A 13,414-nucleotide genomic window follows, 5' to 3' on the forward strand; every position below is an offset into this window, starting at 1 on the left:
GTTATTTACACCTTCTCATAACACAAGAACTAGGGGGTCACCTAATAGGCAGCAGGTTTAAAACAAAAAAAGGAAGTATTTTTTCACACAACACACAGTCTACCTGTGGAATTCTTCGCCAGAGGATGTTGTGAAGGCCAAGACTATAACAGGGTTCAAAAAAGAACTAGATAAGTTCAGGTAGGATAGGTCCATCAATGGCTATTAGCCAGGATGGGGAATGGTATCCTTAACCTCTGTTTGCCAGAAGCTGGGACTGGGCAACAGGGAATGGATCACTTGATGATTACCTGTTCTGTGTATTCCCTCTGGGGCACCTGGCATTTTCCACTGTCGGAAGACAGGACACTGGACTAGATGGAGCAGTATGGCCACTCTATGTTATTAAAAGAATTATTGGGGCAAGGGGAACCACAGAAACCCGATGTTTAGAGCAACTGTATTGTTACAATAATAAGAATAGTCCAATAGTTAGGGTGCTGGCCTGGGAGTAGAATTCAATTCCCTGCTCCATCACTGATTTTCTGTGTGTCTGGACAAGTCACTTTAAGGCTCAGGTTCTCAAAATGTCCTTGGGTTCCTAACTTCTGCTGGTTTCAGCAGAAGTTAGGAGCTGAAATACCTTTGACAACCTGGGCCTTAGCCTCTCTGCGCCTCACTCTGCCATTTGTACATTGGAGATAACACTACTGTACATCACAGGGGTGTTGTGAGAATAAATACATCAAAGATTGTGATGCGCTCAGGCCATAGACAGATAATACATGACAACGCTTATACGTTTATGCAGGGGTATAGGCGGTTAAACAGTGCTAATAAAAATCAACATTTTAAAAGGAAAGAATAGGTTAGAAATTTGGGGGATGTGGAGAGGAGGCGAAGTGATCTCATTAATGAAATTTTAGTTTGAATGTTAAAATACCTGACCCAGCTCCACATTACTGTAATAGTTTCCCCTGAACGCACGCTACAGTTGATTGCCTATATGACCTCAGTGGTTGATACTATCCCAGGCCTCCTAATACCGTTGACGGCTGTGGGGATAACAAGTAGAAACTTAACTAGTTTTCAGCCATTCAGGATGATTTTCCATGAATTTAAGTTAAAAAATAGGCAATGCATTTCTATGGAAACAACAGGCCAATCAACCAAGAAAAGCCATCTGAGAAAGGAAACAAACTAGCTGTTTCAACTTAATTCCAATGGTGTGGGTTCATATACTTGGTGAACAATGTCCTTTGGGAGAAGTGCTACACAGGATTGTTGAGTACTTAGTATATAATTGCATACTATGGACTGTTTCCTGCATTTGCGGCAGAGGATTTACTTAAGGGACAATCCAATGTCAAGCCTGGGAATTTTTATGGATTTTAACGTTTGTTCGTTATTGCAAATGCACCTATTATCAGGAAAAGGCTGATGGTAAAGGGAGTTTTATGCTTTGTTGTGTAGGAGTGCCCTCCAACAGAATTTGCTTCACTATGTAAGAAGTGAAGTCCATTACAGTGAAAAGTTGTGTCACCTCTGATGATGGTTCTTGAAGAAACTTTAAAGAGTTTAGTCTCTGGAGTATTCTATGATCTTCTACAATCGCAGTTGCTAAAAGGAATGTTACAAAAAACACCCAGCTTAGATAGTATGGACAATTTATTTTGCTTTGAATAGGTGTTAAGTCCGAGCATAAAGGTCAGAGTTTATTCAGTCTCTCCTCTGGAGAGGTTGCAATATTTTATAAAGCAAAGTTCAAAAGGACAAATACTGTATAGTGAGACCTAGTACCACAAATATGCATGACACTTGAGAAATAGAAGACATAATTTCCACCCTAAAGAGCTCACATTCTATATTAAGGCTTAACCATGAAAAGCAAAGAGCTGTTATGGGGAAAGAAACGATGAGGATTACATTGATAAGGCCTTATTGTTGCTTTTGTTAGTAATGTACACATCTTGCAGAGTTTCTTCTTTTTTAAAATGTCACTATTTCTTTGTTGGGAGGACTAGGGGTTGTGTGTCAATTTGTGGTGACCTGGCTAGTGTAGTCTAGTCTAGACGAATTGTGTGAAGGGGCAAACCAAGACGAAGGGATCATTTTAAATTTTTAGAACTTTATACAGTAAAACCCCAAAATTGTACCAGAAGCATAAATAATATAGAAATTTACCAAAAGGCTTACCATTTATAGTAATAAACTATAGGTTACAAGCTCATTAATCTTTATGAGCTTTTACATGGTGAACAGTTAGTACCAAATACATTGTTATTAACAAGAACAAAAGAAATTACTCTACAATACACTATGTCACTTCAAACAACCAAGTTTTCCTCTTCTTCGCTGTAAGTCCAACTCCATTTTTGCTATCCTGTTCTTTGCTTCTATTCAGCTTGAAGAGCTCCTTAGATTCAGTGTTCCTGTGGCTGTACCTCTTTTCACTGAGTTTATCCACAAATGGGGTTTCTTCACTTATTGGGTTCTCACTTGTCCATTAGTCACCTTTGAATTGTATTCCATCAACAGATGTTCAGTAATTCTCTGTTCATGTACTTTAGGTACTTTGTGAGGGAGGGGAGGTTCTCCTTATTGCTTCCAGGATGTTTGCATCTAACCCAATTTTTTGACCAATTACCTTTTTCACCAATTCTATTTCCTTTCAGTTTTTTCCCTTGAGGCTCACACTCTGGTAAGTCTTAAGATTTTATTTCCCTCTTCTTCTCTAACAGTGTCCGCTCATGTATCCAGGTCTTTCTTTCTTTTTTTTTTTTGTGGCTTATCCTGACCTGAAATCTTTTCTATTTACCTTCTTTCTTCCTTCTCACTTCCCAGTTCTCTACTTTTATCCTCTTGTTCTTTGTATCCCCTCACCTCCTACCAGGCTCTGGTTCATCTGCTAGCTCAACATCTCAATTCTTCACCTCCTCTAACACCTTTTTCCAACTGCCCCTTCAGGCAAATTCCAAGCCCATGGCCCCAGCTCGAGCTCCCTTCTCATTGGTCATTTCTCTAGCCAGGACAGCACTGTGTGCTGCTGCATTCCTGCTGCAGCCCAGCACAAGTGCCAGGAGGTGAGTTACTACACCTCTCTTCCTATTAGCCACTGATCCCATGACAGTTTCTTCAGGCTTATGTAGCATCTGTTTTTAGCAGACAGAAATATGACTGTTACGCTAAGAAAACAAAGGATATTTATGGAGAAACAATTATAATTGCATTATAGAATTCATGCCCTCGCATACTTCCTACAGATGCTACAGTGGTCACCGTCTCTCAAACTGGTCAATCAAAATAGAAAGCTTCAGTGAAGGCTAACAGAAAAGATTAGAGCCGTGGTTCTCCAACTTTTGAACTGGTGACCCCTTTCACATAGCAAGCCTCTGAATGTGACCCCCTCTTATAAATTAAAAACACTTATAAAAATATTTATTACCATTATACATGCTGGAGGCAAAGCGGGGTTTGGGGAGGAGGCTGACAACTCGCAACCCCCATGTAATAACCTCTCGACCCCCTGACAGGTCCTGACCCCCCAGTTTCAGAACTCCTGGATTAAAGTATTATGAGGGAGGGAAGAGAAGATATGTTCTTACATAAAGAGAGAATAAGAGGAGACATTTGACATTCAAGGCAGCAAGTTTAAGGAAGATTAAAGAGGTTTCATCATCAAAATACATGCTACAACCAGCCTGCGCAATTCAAATAATATTCAGGTGGTTAAGCAAAATAAAGCCCTGATCCTGCAAAGATTTACACCCATTTAGCTTTACTTACCGTGAGTAGTCCCATTTGTCCAAGTAAAGTTAGGCACATGTTGACCTTTGCAAGATTGGGTGCTAAAAATATTTAATGTTTTAAATGAATAGGCAAAACATTTACAACTTCACTAGCTGAATTAACAATTTAGGCCAAGATTTTAGAAAGTGACTAGTGATTTCAGTGTCTCTGATTTTGGATGGCCAGTTTGACACATCTTTAAGGGAGGGTGCTCAGCACTTTTTGAAAGTCAGGCCCCTTTACAGAATCTCAAGTCAGGCACCCCAAAATCATTATTAACCATTTTTCAAAATCTTGACCTTACAGGACATTACTGTAGGCATAAATCAATGAGGGTCAGGAAAGTTCCACACAGTCCTATAAAGTGGGCCCAATAGATTGAGGAAAGTTCACCTTCTTTGAAGATACAAGGCACTGTTGGGAAACACGCTACCAAGCTCGATGGAGCTATGGTCAGCCTTCAGGGACCATATGACAACTGAGCATCAACATCCATACTCCAGCAGAGAGCCAGAGCTGGCTCCGCAGGCTTTATTCCTGCTGAGAGATCCCCAGTGGTGGGGAAAATCTCAGCCAGCCAGTTACATCCAGACTCTGGCTTCTTCTTGCTGGCAGAGAGGTGTAGAGGTTCGATCATACTGGAGAATCTGACCCAACAGCCATTTTGTTAGTATGAGATGTGAAATACTATGGAAAGACTAGAACACATTAAGTTAAGTTGTACACATACCAAGTACTTGCCAAACCAAGCTTTCACAGTAACAGGAAATGGCACTTTATCATATACCAATGTCTCATCTCTAACCACAGATTTCTCAGTAAATATCTCTTCTATAAAGCTGATATACATACAGGATTAAAATTTAAAACAGCTAAATGGGGAGAACTCTGCTCACCTGCTAAGAAGTAATTCTTTCAAGCTTTCCACAATCATTTCTGATACTGACCAGGGTACCCGGTATTATGTATGACACTGATGTGGGATCTATAGTTCTGTATCATGTACTTGGTGAAAGTCATAAAAGCAATGCTCGACTGCATACTTACACAATCTTTCAGTACTATGAAGCAGAAACAATCTAATAAATTCCATGTTTTTCTACTAATGTGTTGTGCTAGCATAACAATGCTGAGATCTCAGATCTTCAGTAAAAGGGTACAGAAGGGCCTGCATAGTGTGCTTTAAATTTCTTAGGAACAAGCTGTGTATATTCCACATAAACCTACTCCTCTTTAATTAAAGAGTCATTAACCAAAGTTGACATTTGCAAGACAAATATGTAACTTCTTTAAATAAAATGATTACTAACCTTTCCTAAACTGTTGTTCTTTGAGATGGGTTGCTCATGTCTATTCCACATTAGGTGTCTGTGTGTTTCACATGCACTGTTGCCAGAGATTTTTCTACCAGTAGTATTCACTGGGCTGGCTCTAGCGTCCTCTGGTGCCACACACTTACGTGCTGGTACCCACCAGACCCATACCCTGTCAGTCCCTTCTTGCCAGTCAACTCCCACAGAGGGGTAGGAGGGTGGGTCATGGAACAGACATGAAGAACACATCTCATAGAACAACAGTTATGGAAAGGTTAGCAACCATTTTTTCCATGTTAAGTGACTCACAAGCAGTACCCAGAGGTGGGCTCAGAGCTCATGAACATGGGGACTGAAACCCAGCTCTCCTGAACCTGGCGTCAGTTTCACGCCTGTGGGGATAGCATAGCGGGATGACAGGTTATGCAGTGACGATCAGGTTGCGGCCCTGCAGATGTCTTGGATCAGAAGCTGGGCGAGGAACACTGCTGAAGAGGCCTGAGCTCTTGTATAGTGATCCATCACAATAGCTAAAGGTGGGACATTCACCTGCTCATAGCGTGCCTGAATACAGGATGTTATTCAGGATGAGATTCTCTGAGCTGACATCCTTTTTGCTACTGCCACAAAGAGTTCTGTAGATCTGCAAAAGGGTTTAGTTCTCACGATGTAGAAGGCGAGGGCACAACTTGCATCCAATGAGTGAAGTCACCACTTTTCTGAATTCTTGTGAGGTTTCAGGAAGTGGACTGACAGGAAAATGGCCTGGTTGCTATGGAACTGTGAAACCATCTTTGGTAGGAAGGCCTGGTGGGGGTTGGACCTTGTCCTTGAAGTAGACCCTTCTGGCTGAGGTGATTACTACCAGGAAGGTGACCTTCCAAGAAAGAAGCAGTAGAGTGCACGATGCCAACGGCTCAAAGGGAGGACCTGTGAACCTCAACACATTTCCATGGTGGGGGAGAGAGGGTGATGATTGGCTCGCTGATCTGAGGATAAAATCTCTCCACGACTTTAAGAAAGCAGACTGTAATTTCGTCAGAGAACACTGACCTGCTGTTCATCTGTGAATGAAAAGTTGAAATTGCTGCTACATGCCCCTTGATGGATACAAGGGACAGACCTTGTTGCTTAAGATGGAACAAATAGTTCATGACAGACTGAAGGGAAGACTGAGTCAGAAAGAGGTCTCGTTGGGATGCCTCGATCAAAAAACGGTTCTATTTGGTGAGGTAGGAAGCCATCCATTAGGGCCACCTACTACCCAGAAAGACCTGTCAAACTTGTTCCAAACAAGGTTGCTCCTCTGGGTTCAGCCATATAACTTCCATGCAGTTAGGTGAAGGGAGCTGAGATTTGGGTGGAGTAACTGACCGTGGTCTTGAGAGATCAAATCCGGATGGAGCAGGAGTGGAAATGGGGTTAATACTGATAGATTTAGCAGCATGCTGAACCAGTGTTGGTGTGGCCATGCCGAGGCTCTACGAATAACTCTCACCTTGCACGTCTGATTTTCAGGAGGACCTTGTGAACCAGAGGAACCGGGGGGAACACGTACAATAGGAGTTCTGTCCAAAGAAGCAGGAAGGCATTGGAGAGGAAGGCCAGGCTGTGCCCTCTCACTGAGCAAAACTGATGGCATTTCCTGTTCTGCAAAACAGGTCCACTTGGGGAGACTGTTGAACCTTTCCACCAGGCCACTGGTTTGATGGTGGTACGGGGTGGCAACCAAGTGATTCACCCCATGAGTTTCCCACAGTTTTTCCATGGTCCCTGCCAGGAAATTAGACCCTGAATCTGTAAGGATGTCAGAGGGCCAACCTACCCTGGCAAAGATGTCTGTTAGGGCCAGGCACACAGTGTTAGCCCTGGTGTTGCCTAGAGCTACTGCTTCTGGCCATCGGGTAGCAAAGTCCACTAAAGTCAGTACGTACTGCTTTCCTCTGGGCGTCTTTTTTGGAAAAGGGCCCAGAATATCCACAGCTACTCGCTGAAATGGGACCTCAATTATGGGGAGTGGCTGGAGAGGGGCCTTGACCTGGTCTTGAGGCTTACCCACTCTTTGGCATACCTCACAAGACCGGACATACTTGGCAACATCCTTGCCCATCCCCTCCCAGTGGAAGGACTTCCCCAACCGGTCCTTGGTTCTGTTCACCCCAGCATGGCCACTGGGATGATCATGGGCTAAGCTTAAGAGCTTCCCCCGGTACTTAGTTGGAACCACCAACTGTTTTTGCGGCTGCCATTCTTCCCGGTGTCCACCAGAAAGAATTTCCTTGTATAAAAGTCCTTGGTCTATAACAAACCGGGATCGATTAGAAGAGCTGAGAGGCGGTGGGGTGCTCCGTGCCGCCGCCCACGCTTTCTGAAGGCTGTCATCTGCTTCCTGCTCAGTCTGGAACTGTTCCCTTGAGGCTGGGGTCACCAGTTCTTCCTCAGACTGTGGACTTGGGCTTGGTCCCTCTGGAAGCGATGTAGGTGATGGGGTTGTTTCCGTTGCTGGTGCACCTGAGGGTATTTCAGGCTCTGGCTGAGCCTTTTGGGTATGGCTGTCTTGTGCTTCTGCCAGCTCTGGCTCGCTGGCGCCCTCTGGCGTTGAGTTTGAAGATGTGGTTGCACTCGCTGGTGCTGGTTGCTGTTCCAGTTCCGGGCCTGGGACTGGAGATGCTGTGGCTGTTTCAGTGGTAGGCATGGAATCTGGGTCCACTACCTCTGTCTGGGTCTCAGGTAACACAGACGGGGCCTCTGTGGACGGCTCAGGAACAGGAATGGGTCTGGAAGCTTGCCTGGTTTGGCTACGTGTAACCATTCCCACTCTCTTGGCCCGCCTCACCTGGTTGGCCAAGTCTTCCCCCAGTAGCATGGGGATAGGATAATTGTCATAGACTGCAAAAGTCCACATTCCTGACCAGCCTTTGTACTGGACAGGCAGTTCAGCTGTAGGCAAGTCTACAGCTTGTGACATGAAGGGGTAAATTGTAACTTTGGCCTTTGGGTTGATGAATTTGGGGTCAACGAAGGATTGGTGGATAGCTGACACTTGTGCCCCCGTGTCTCTCCACGCAGTAACCTTCTTTCCGCCCACTCTCAAATTTTCCCTTCGCTCCAAGGGTATTTGAGAGGCATCCGGGCCTGGGGATCTTTGGTGTGATGGTGGTGTAATGAATTGCACTCGCATGGTGTTCTTGGGACAGTTGGCCTTGATATGTCCCAGTTCATTACACTTAAAGCATCTTCCATCTGATGGGTCACTTGGCCGAGGTGAGTTACTGGAGACTGGTGAGGTTGAAGGGTAGGGTATCTGTGGCTTTACTTGGGTGGTATGTGGGGTCTTTGGCTGTCCTCGGTTGTAGAGTTTATGGTCTGTGTGCCCCCTGTGGTAATCGTTCCCCTTGACAGTAGCTTTCTTGCTTTCTGCCAGTTCCATCCATTTGGCTCCAATCTCCCCCGCCTCAGCGATATCTTTGGAATTTCCATCTTGTATGTACCATGTGATGTCTTCAGGAACACCATCCAAGAACTGCTCCATTTGTATGAGGAGGTTCAGTTCTTCCAAGGTTTGAATGTTGTTTCCTGTTATCCAGGCCTCATAGTTTTTTGCAATGTAGTTGGCGTGTTTGGGAAATGACACCTCTGGTTTCCACTTTTGGGTTCTGAAACGCCGACGGGCATGATCTGGGGTTATCCCCATCCTGTATCTGGCCTTGGTTTGAAAAAGTTTATAGTCATTCATTTGCTGCTTAGGCATTTCAGCTGCCACCTCTGCTAAAGGCCCACTGAGTTGTGGCCTTAATTCTACCATGTACTGGTCTTCGGGGATGCTGTACCCAAGACAGGCTCTTTCAAAATTTTCCAAGAAGGCCTCGGTGTCATCACCTGCCTTGTAGGTGGGAAATTTCCTGTGCTGTGGAGCAATAATTGGCGCCGGGTTGTTAGGGTTGGCTGGCACATGCAGCCCAGCTTTTGCCAACTCCAGTTCATGTTTTCTCTGTTTTTCCTTCTCTTCATACTCTTTTTGTTGTTTTTCCATTTCTTTTTGGTGTTTTTCCATTTCTTTTTGGTGTTTTTCCATGTCTCGACGGTGGGCCACCTCTTCTTCTTCTAGTTTTCTTTTGTGTGCTGCCTCTCTTTCTCTCTCTCTTATTTCCATCTCTGCTTGTTTTATTTCCAGTTGTCGCCTGTGTTCAGCTTCTCTGAATTGGTCTTTGGCCTCCATTTTTGCCTTAGAAGTCATGATTCCTGTTTTCTTGTGTTGGGGTGCCCTCCGATGTTTATCCTCTGAACTGCAGGTTCTCTGTTGCCTCCTGAAGTCTGCCTAGCAACAGTGCCTTTAGCTAATCTTCAATGTTAAGTAAACCTGAAAAACCACTTTATTTGCATTTATATAGTGCTGGTATGACTCTCAATGGGAGTGCTATTGTGTGACAAAAGACTGTTAATAGTCTGGTAATGGTTTCTTGCTTAACATGCAAGCCACAAACTGCCAGAGAGAGCAGAAAAAAAAATTTTTCTCTCTGGTTCCCTTTTAAAACCAAACTGTTTCTCTCTGCTAAAAAGCCCTTAGCAGAGAAAAGAAAAATATAATATTCTTACTGGCTTCTGGATTCTGTCTATCTCCCACCGGCTGCCACTCATGTTATAACCTTATTCCCAGATCTGGACCTTAGCGTCCAAAATATGGGGGTTAGCATGAAAACCTTTAAGCTTAGTTACCAGCTTGGACCTGGTACTTGCTGCCACCACCCAAAAAATTAGAGTGTTTTGGGGCACTCTGGTCCCCCTGAAAAACCTTCCCTGGGGACCCCAAGACCCAAATCCCTTGAGTCTCACAACAAAGGGAAATAATCCTTTTTCCCTCCTCCCCCCTCCAGGTGCTCCTGGAGAGATACACAGACACAAGCTCTGTGAATCCAAACAGAGTGACTCCCCATCTCCGTTCCCGGTCCTGGAACAAAAGGGACTTTCCTATTCCCCCAGAGGGAATGCAAAATCAGGCTAGCCAATTCAACACACACCGATCTCCCCTGATTTCTTCCTCCCACCAATTCCCTGGTGAGTACAGACTCAATTTCCCTGAAGTAAAGAAAAACTCCAACAGGTCTTAAAAGAAAGCTTTATATAAAAAAAGAAAGAAAAAATACAAATGGTCTCTCTGTATTAAGGTGATACAATACAGGGCTAATTGCTTAAAAGAATATTGAATAAACAGCCTTATTCAAAAAGAATACAAATCAAAGCACTCCAGCACTTATATTCATGCAAATACCAAAGAAAAGAAACCGTATAACTTACTATCTGATCTCTTTGTCCTTACACTTAGAAACAGAAGATTAGAAAACAGAACTACTTCTCCAAAGCTCAGAGAAAGCAGGCAGGCAGCCAGAAAACAAAGACCTCAGACACACAATTCCCTCCACCCAAAGTTGAAAACATCCGGTTTCCTGATTGGTTCTCTGGTCAGGTGTTTCAGGTGAAAGAGACATTAACCCTTAGCTATCTGTTTATGACAGAGACTCCCACCTTTGGAAAATAACCTTGGTGACCTCTGGGTGAAGGTGTAGGCCTCAGACCTGACCAACTGCTTCCACCCCCATATTAAGCAAAGAGGGGTAACAAAGGGACCACTCTTGGTGAGAGGAGAAGAATCTGCTGAGGTGATATGCCAATGCATTCTGGGCTCCCAGAAGGTATGAAGCCTCAAGGTGGATGGAGTGCTTCATGCACAAGTCCCATAGACGAAAAGCCTCCTGACACAGGGCGGAGGAACGAGCACCTCCCTGCTTATTGATGTAGAAGATGGTTGCGGTATTGTTCATCAGAACTTGCACGACCTTGCTTGTCATCCAGCGAAGGAACACTTGGCAAGCCAAGCAGACCACTCTGAGCTCCCTGAAGTTTGTATGCAGGGTGTTTTTTTCCTGGGACCACAGGCCTTGAGTCCTGAGGCTGTTGAGGTGCGCTCCCCAACCCAGGTCCAATGCATCTGAGATTAGGGACATTGATGGCTGGGGAGGGAGGTGAGGAGGGGGAGCAACAAAGGGGAGTCCCATCATCATCGACCATGGGTCCTTCCACCAGTTGAGGGAGATGAGAACCAGGATTGGAACAGTATGCGCAGAGTCCAAGTGGTGTCTGTTCAGAGAGTAAACTGAAGCTAGCCATGTCTGCATGGGCCTGAGGCATAGCTTTGCGTGCTGGACCACATATGTGCATGTTGTCATGTGTCCCAGTAGCTTGAGGCAAACCTGGGCTCTCGTGATTGAGTGCACCATGACCTTGCATATTAAATCCAACATAGTCTGGAACTGGGCCTCCAGAAGAAAGGATGGCTCTGCCCTGATAAACTTTATTCTCTGAATTGGAGTAAGAGTCGATTTTTACTCATTTATCAACAAGCCCAGTGCTTGAAAGGTGGCTTGGACCAGGTTAATGCTGTTCTTTACTTGAGCCTCTGAACAACCCTTGATCAGCCAGTCGTCAAGGTACGGGTAGACCTGAATGCCTCACCCTCAGAGGAAAGCAGCTGTCACTGCCATGCACATCATGAAAACCCCGGGGGCTGCAGACAGGCCGAAGGGAAGATCAGTGAATTGGTAATGAGTCTGGTTTACAATAAACCTGAGAAATCATCTGCAGCCAGGAAAGATAGAAATGTTAAAGTAAGCATCCTTCAAATTGAGGGCGGCATACCAGTCACCTGAATTCAGGGAGGGAATGATGGAAGACAGGGAGACCATGTGGCACCTCAGTTTCTTGAGATATCTGTTGAGGTAACACAGGTCCAGGAGAGGACAAAGGCACCCTTTGGCCTTTGGGATTAGGAAATAATGAGAGTAAAACCCCTTCCTTCTCAAGTTTCAAGGTACTTCCTCCACAGCCCCCAACCGTAGGGCAGTCTGCAACTCCTGAGCAAAGAGTTACTTGTGAGAAGGGTCCCTGAAGCAGGACAGGGGTGGGAGGGAGGTGTAGATGAAAATTACAGGGTATAATTGATCGCCACAGTATTTAGCATTCAGCAACCAATGCTACGCAGGACCATGCCAGGCTGAAGTGGGAGAGTCAGTTAAAGATAAAAGGGGAGGTAGGATTTGAAGCAAGTATAGTACCCTCAGGTGCACCTTCAAAAGGCCTGCTTGGGCCCACCGTAGCATCTATGTGACCACGGCTGGGAGGCTGAGGTGGACAGAAGCAGTTGATGGCTCTTGTAACCTCTCCCGTTTCTCTTATAGGGGTCCTGGCTTGGAGGCAGAGTGGAGAAGCGTGGCAGCTGTTGGGGCCTGAAGTGCTTCCTCAAAGTGGACGGAGCATAGGGGCCCAGGGACCTGAGAGTGACCCTTGAGTCCTTAAGGCTGTGTAGTCTCATGTCCATCTGCTCTGAAAATAGCAAGGATTCTTTGAAAGGGAGGTCCTGGATAGACTGCGGGACCTCCTGAGGGAATCCCAAGGACTGCAGCTAACAGCATCGTCTCATGGTGACAGGAGAGGCCACCATGTCTGTTGAGTCCAGTGCTGCCTGTAGAGAGGCGCTGGCAACATTTTTTCCTGCTATTAAGAGGGCTGAGAATTCCTGCCTTAAGTCTTGGGGCCTGGAGTCCTTCAATTTGGACAAGGAGTCTCACAAACTGTAGTTGTATCTCCCCAGTAAAGCTTGCTGATTTGAGATAAGTAGCTGTAGACCACTGTCAAATAAACTTGCCTCACAAACAGAACAAGTTTCTTTGCATCTTTCTGTTTGGGGGTGCTCGACTGACACTCTGTCCCTTTTGTTAGCTGCTGATACACGAGAGACCCTGGAGGATGGTAAGAGTACAGATACTCATACCCACTGGTTTGCACATAATATTTCTTCTCTTCCCTCTTCAAAGTAGGAGGCAGAGAAGATAGGGTCAATCAGGTGTGACGCAGTGGGACTGGTCTTAATGTTTCCTCTGAATACTGTGTGGGTGCCTCAGTTTCCCCTATGCATTTCTTAAGTCTCCAGCGTGCATAAATAGCCAATACTCTGTCTCCTGGCAACAAATGGCTGGGGCCCTTCCCCCACTGCAAGAAGATGACTAAAGGTGAACAAAGATATCAGGTGACCTCCTGGCCCAGGAAAGAAACAAAGGCCAGAAAGGAGGGGCTAGAAGGGGTTTCAGTTTGGAGCTGGCTGGGGACAGGAAGTGAGGGCAGACGAGGTTGTCTGGCTCGCTGGGCCCCAGAATGGGCCCAGCTGATGGGGTCCCGTTCTCTGTACCTACAAGCTCTGTTTTAGACCTTGTTCCTATCATCTAATAAACCTCTGTTTTACTGGCTGGCTAAGAGTCCCGTCTGACTGCAAAGTAGGGGTG

The 13,414-nt window shown here is 45.3% G+C and overlaps 1 long non-coding RNA gene across 1 annotated transcript; it reads right to left on the reverse strand.

The window, feature by feature from the left end:
• Positions 1–305: 305 nt before the first annotated feature.
• On the reverse strand, positions 306–13,035 carry LOC115649092. Its single transcript, XR_003999754.1, has 3 exons — positions 13,021–13,035; positions 8,845–8,849; positions 306–2,552 (listed from the first exon to the last, which is right to left on the reverse strand). It is a non-coding gene; the product is annotated as an uncharacterized LOC115649092 (long non-coding RNA).
• Positions 13,036–13,414: the final 379 nt, after the last annotated feature.

The sequence above is a fragment of the Gopherus evgoodei genome, chromosome 1, assembly GCF_007399415.2.
Source record: "Gopherus evgoodei ecotype Sinaloan lineage chromosome 1, rGopEvg1_v1.p, whole genome shotgun sequence".
NCBI classification, from domain to species: domain Eukaryota; kingdom Metazoa; phylum Chordata; order Testudines; family Testudinidae; genus Gopherus; species Gopherus evgoodei.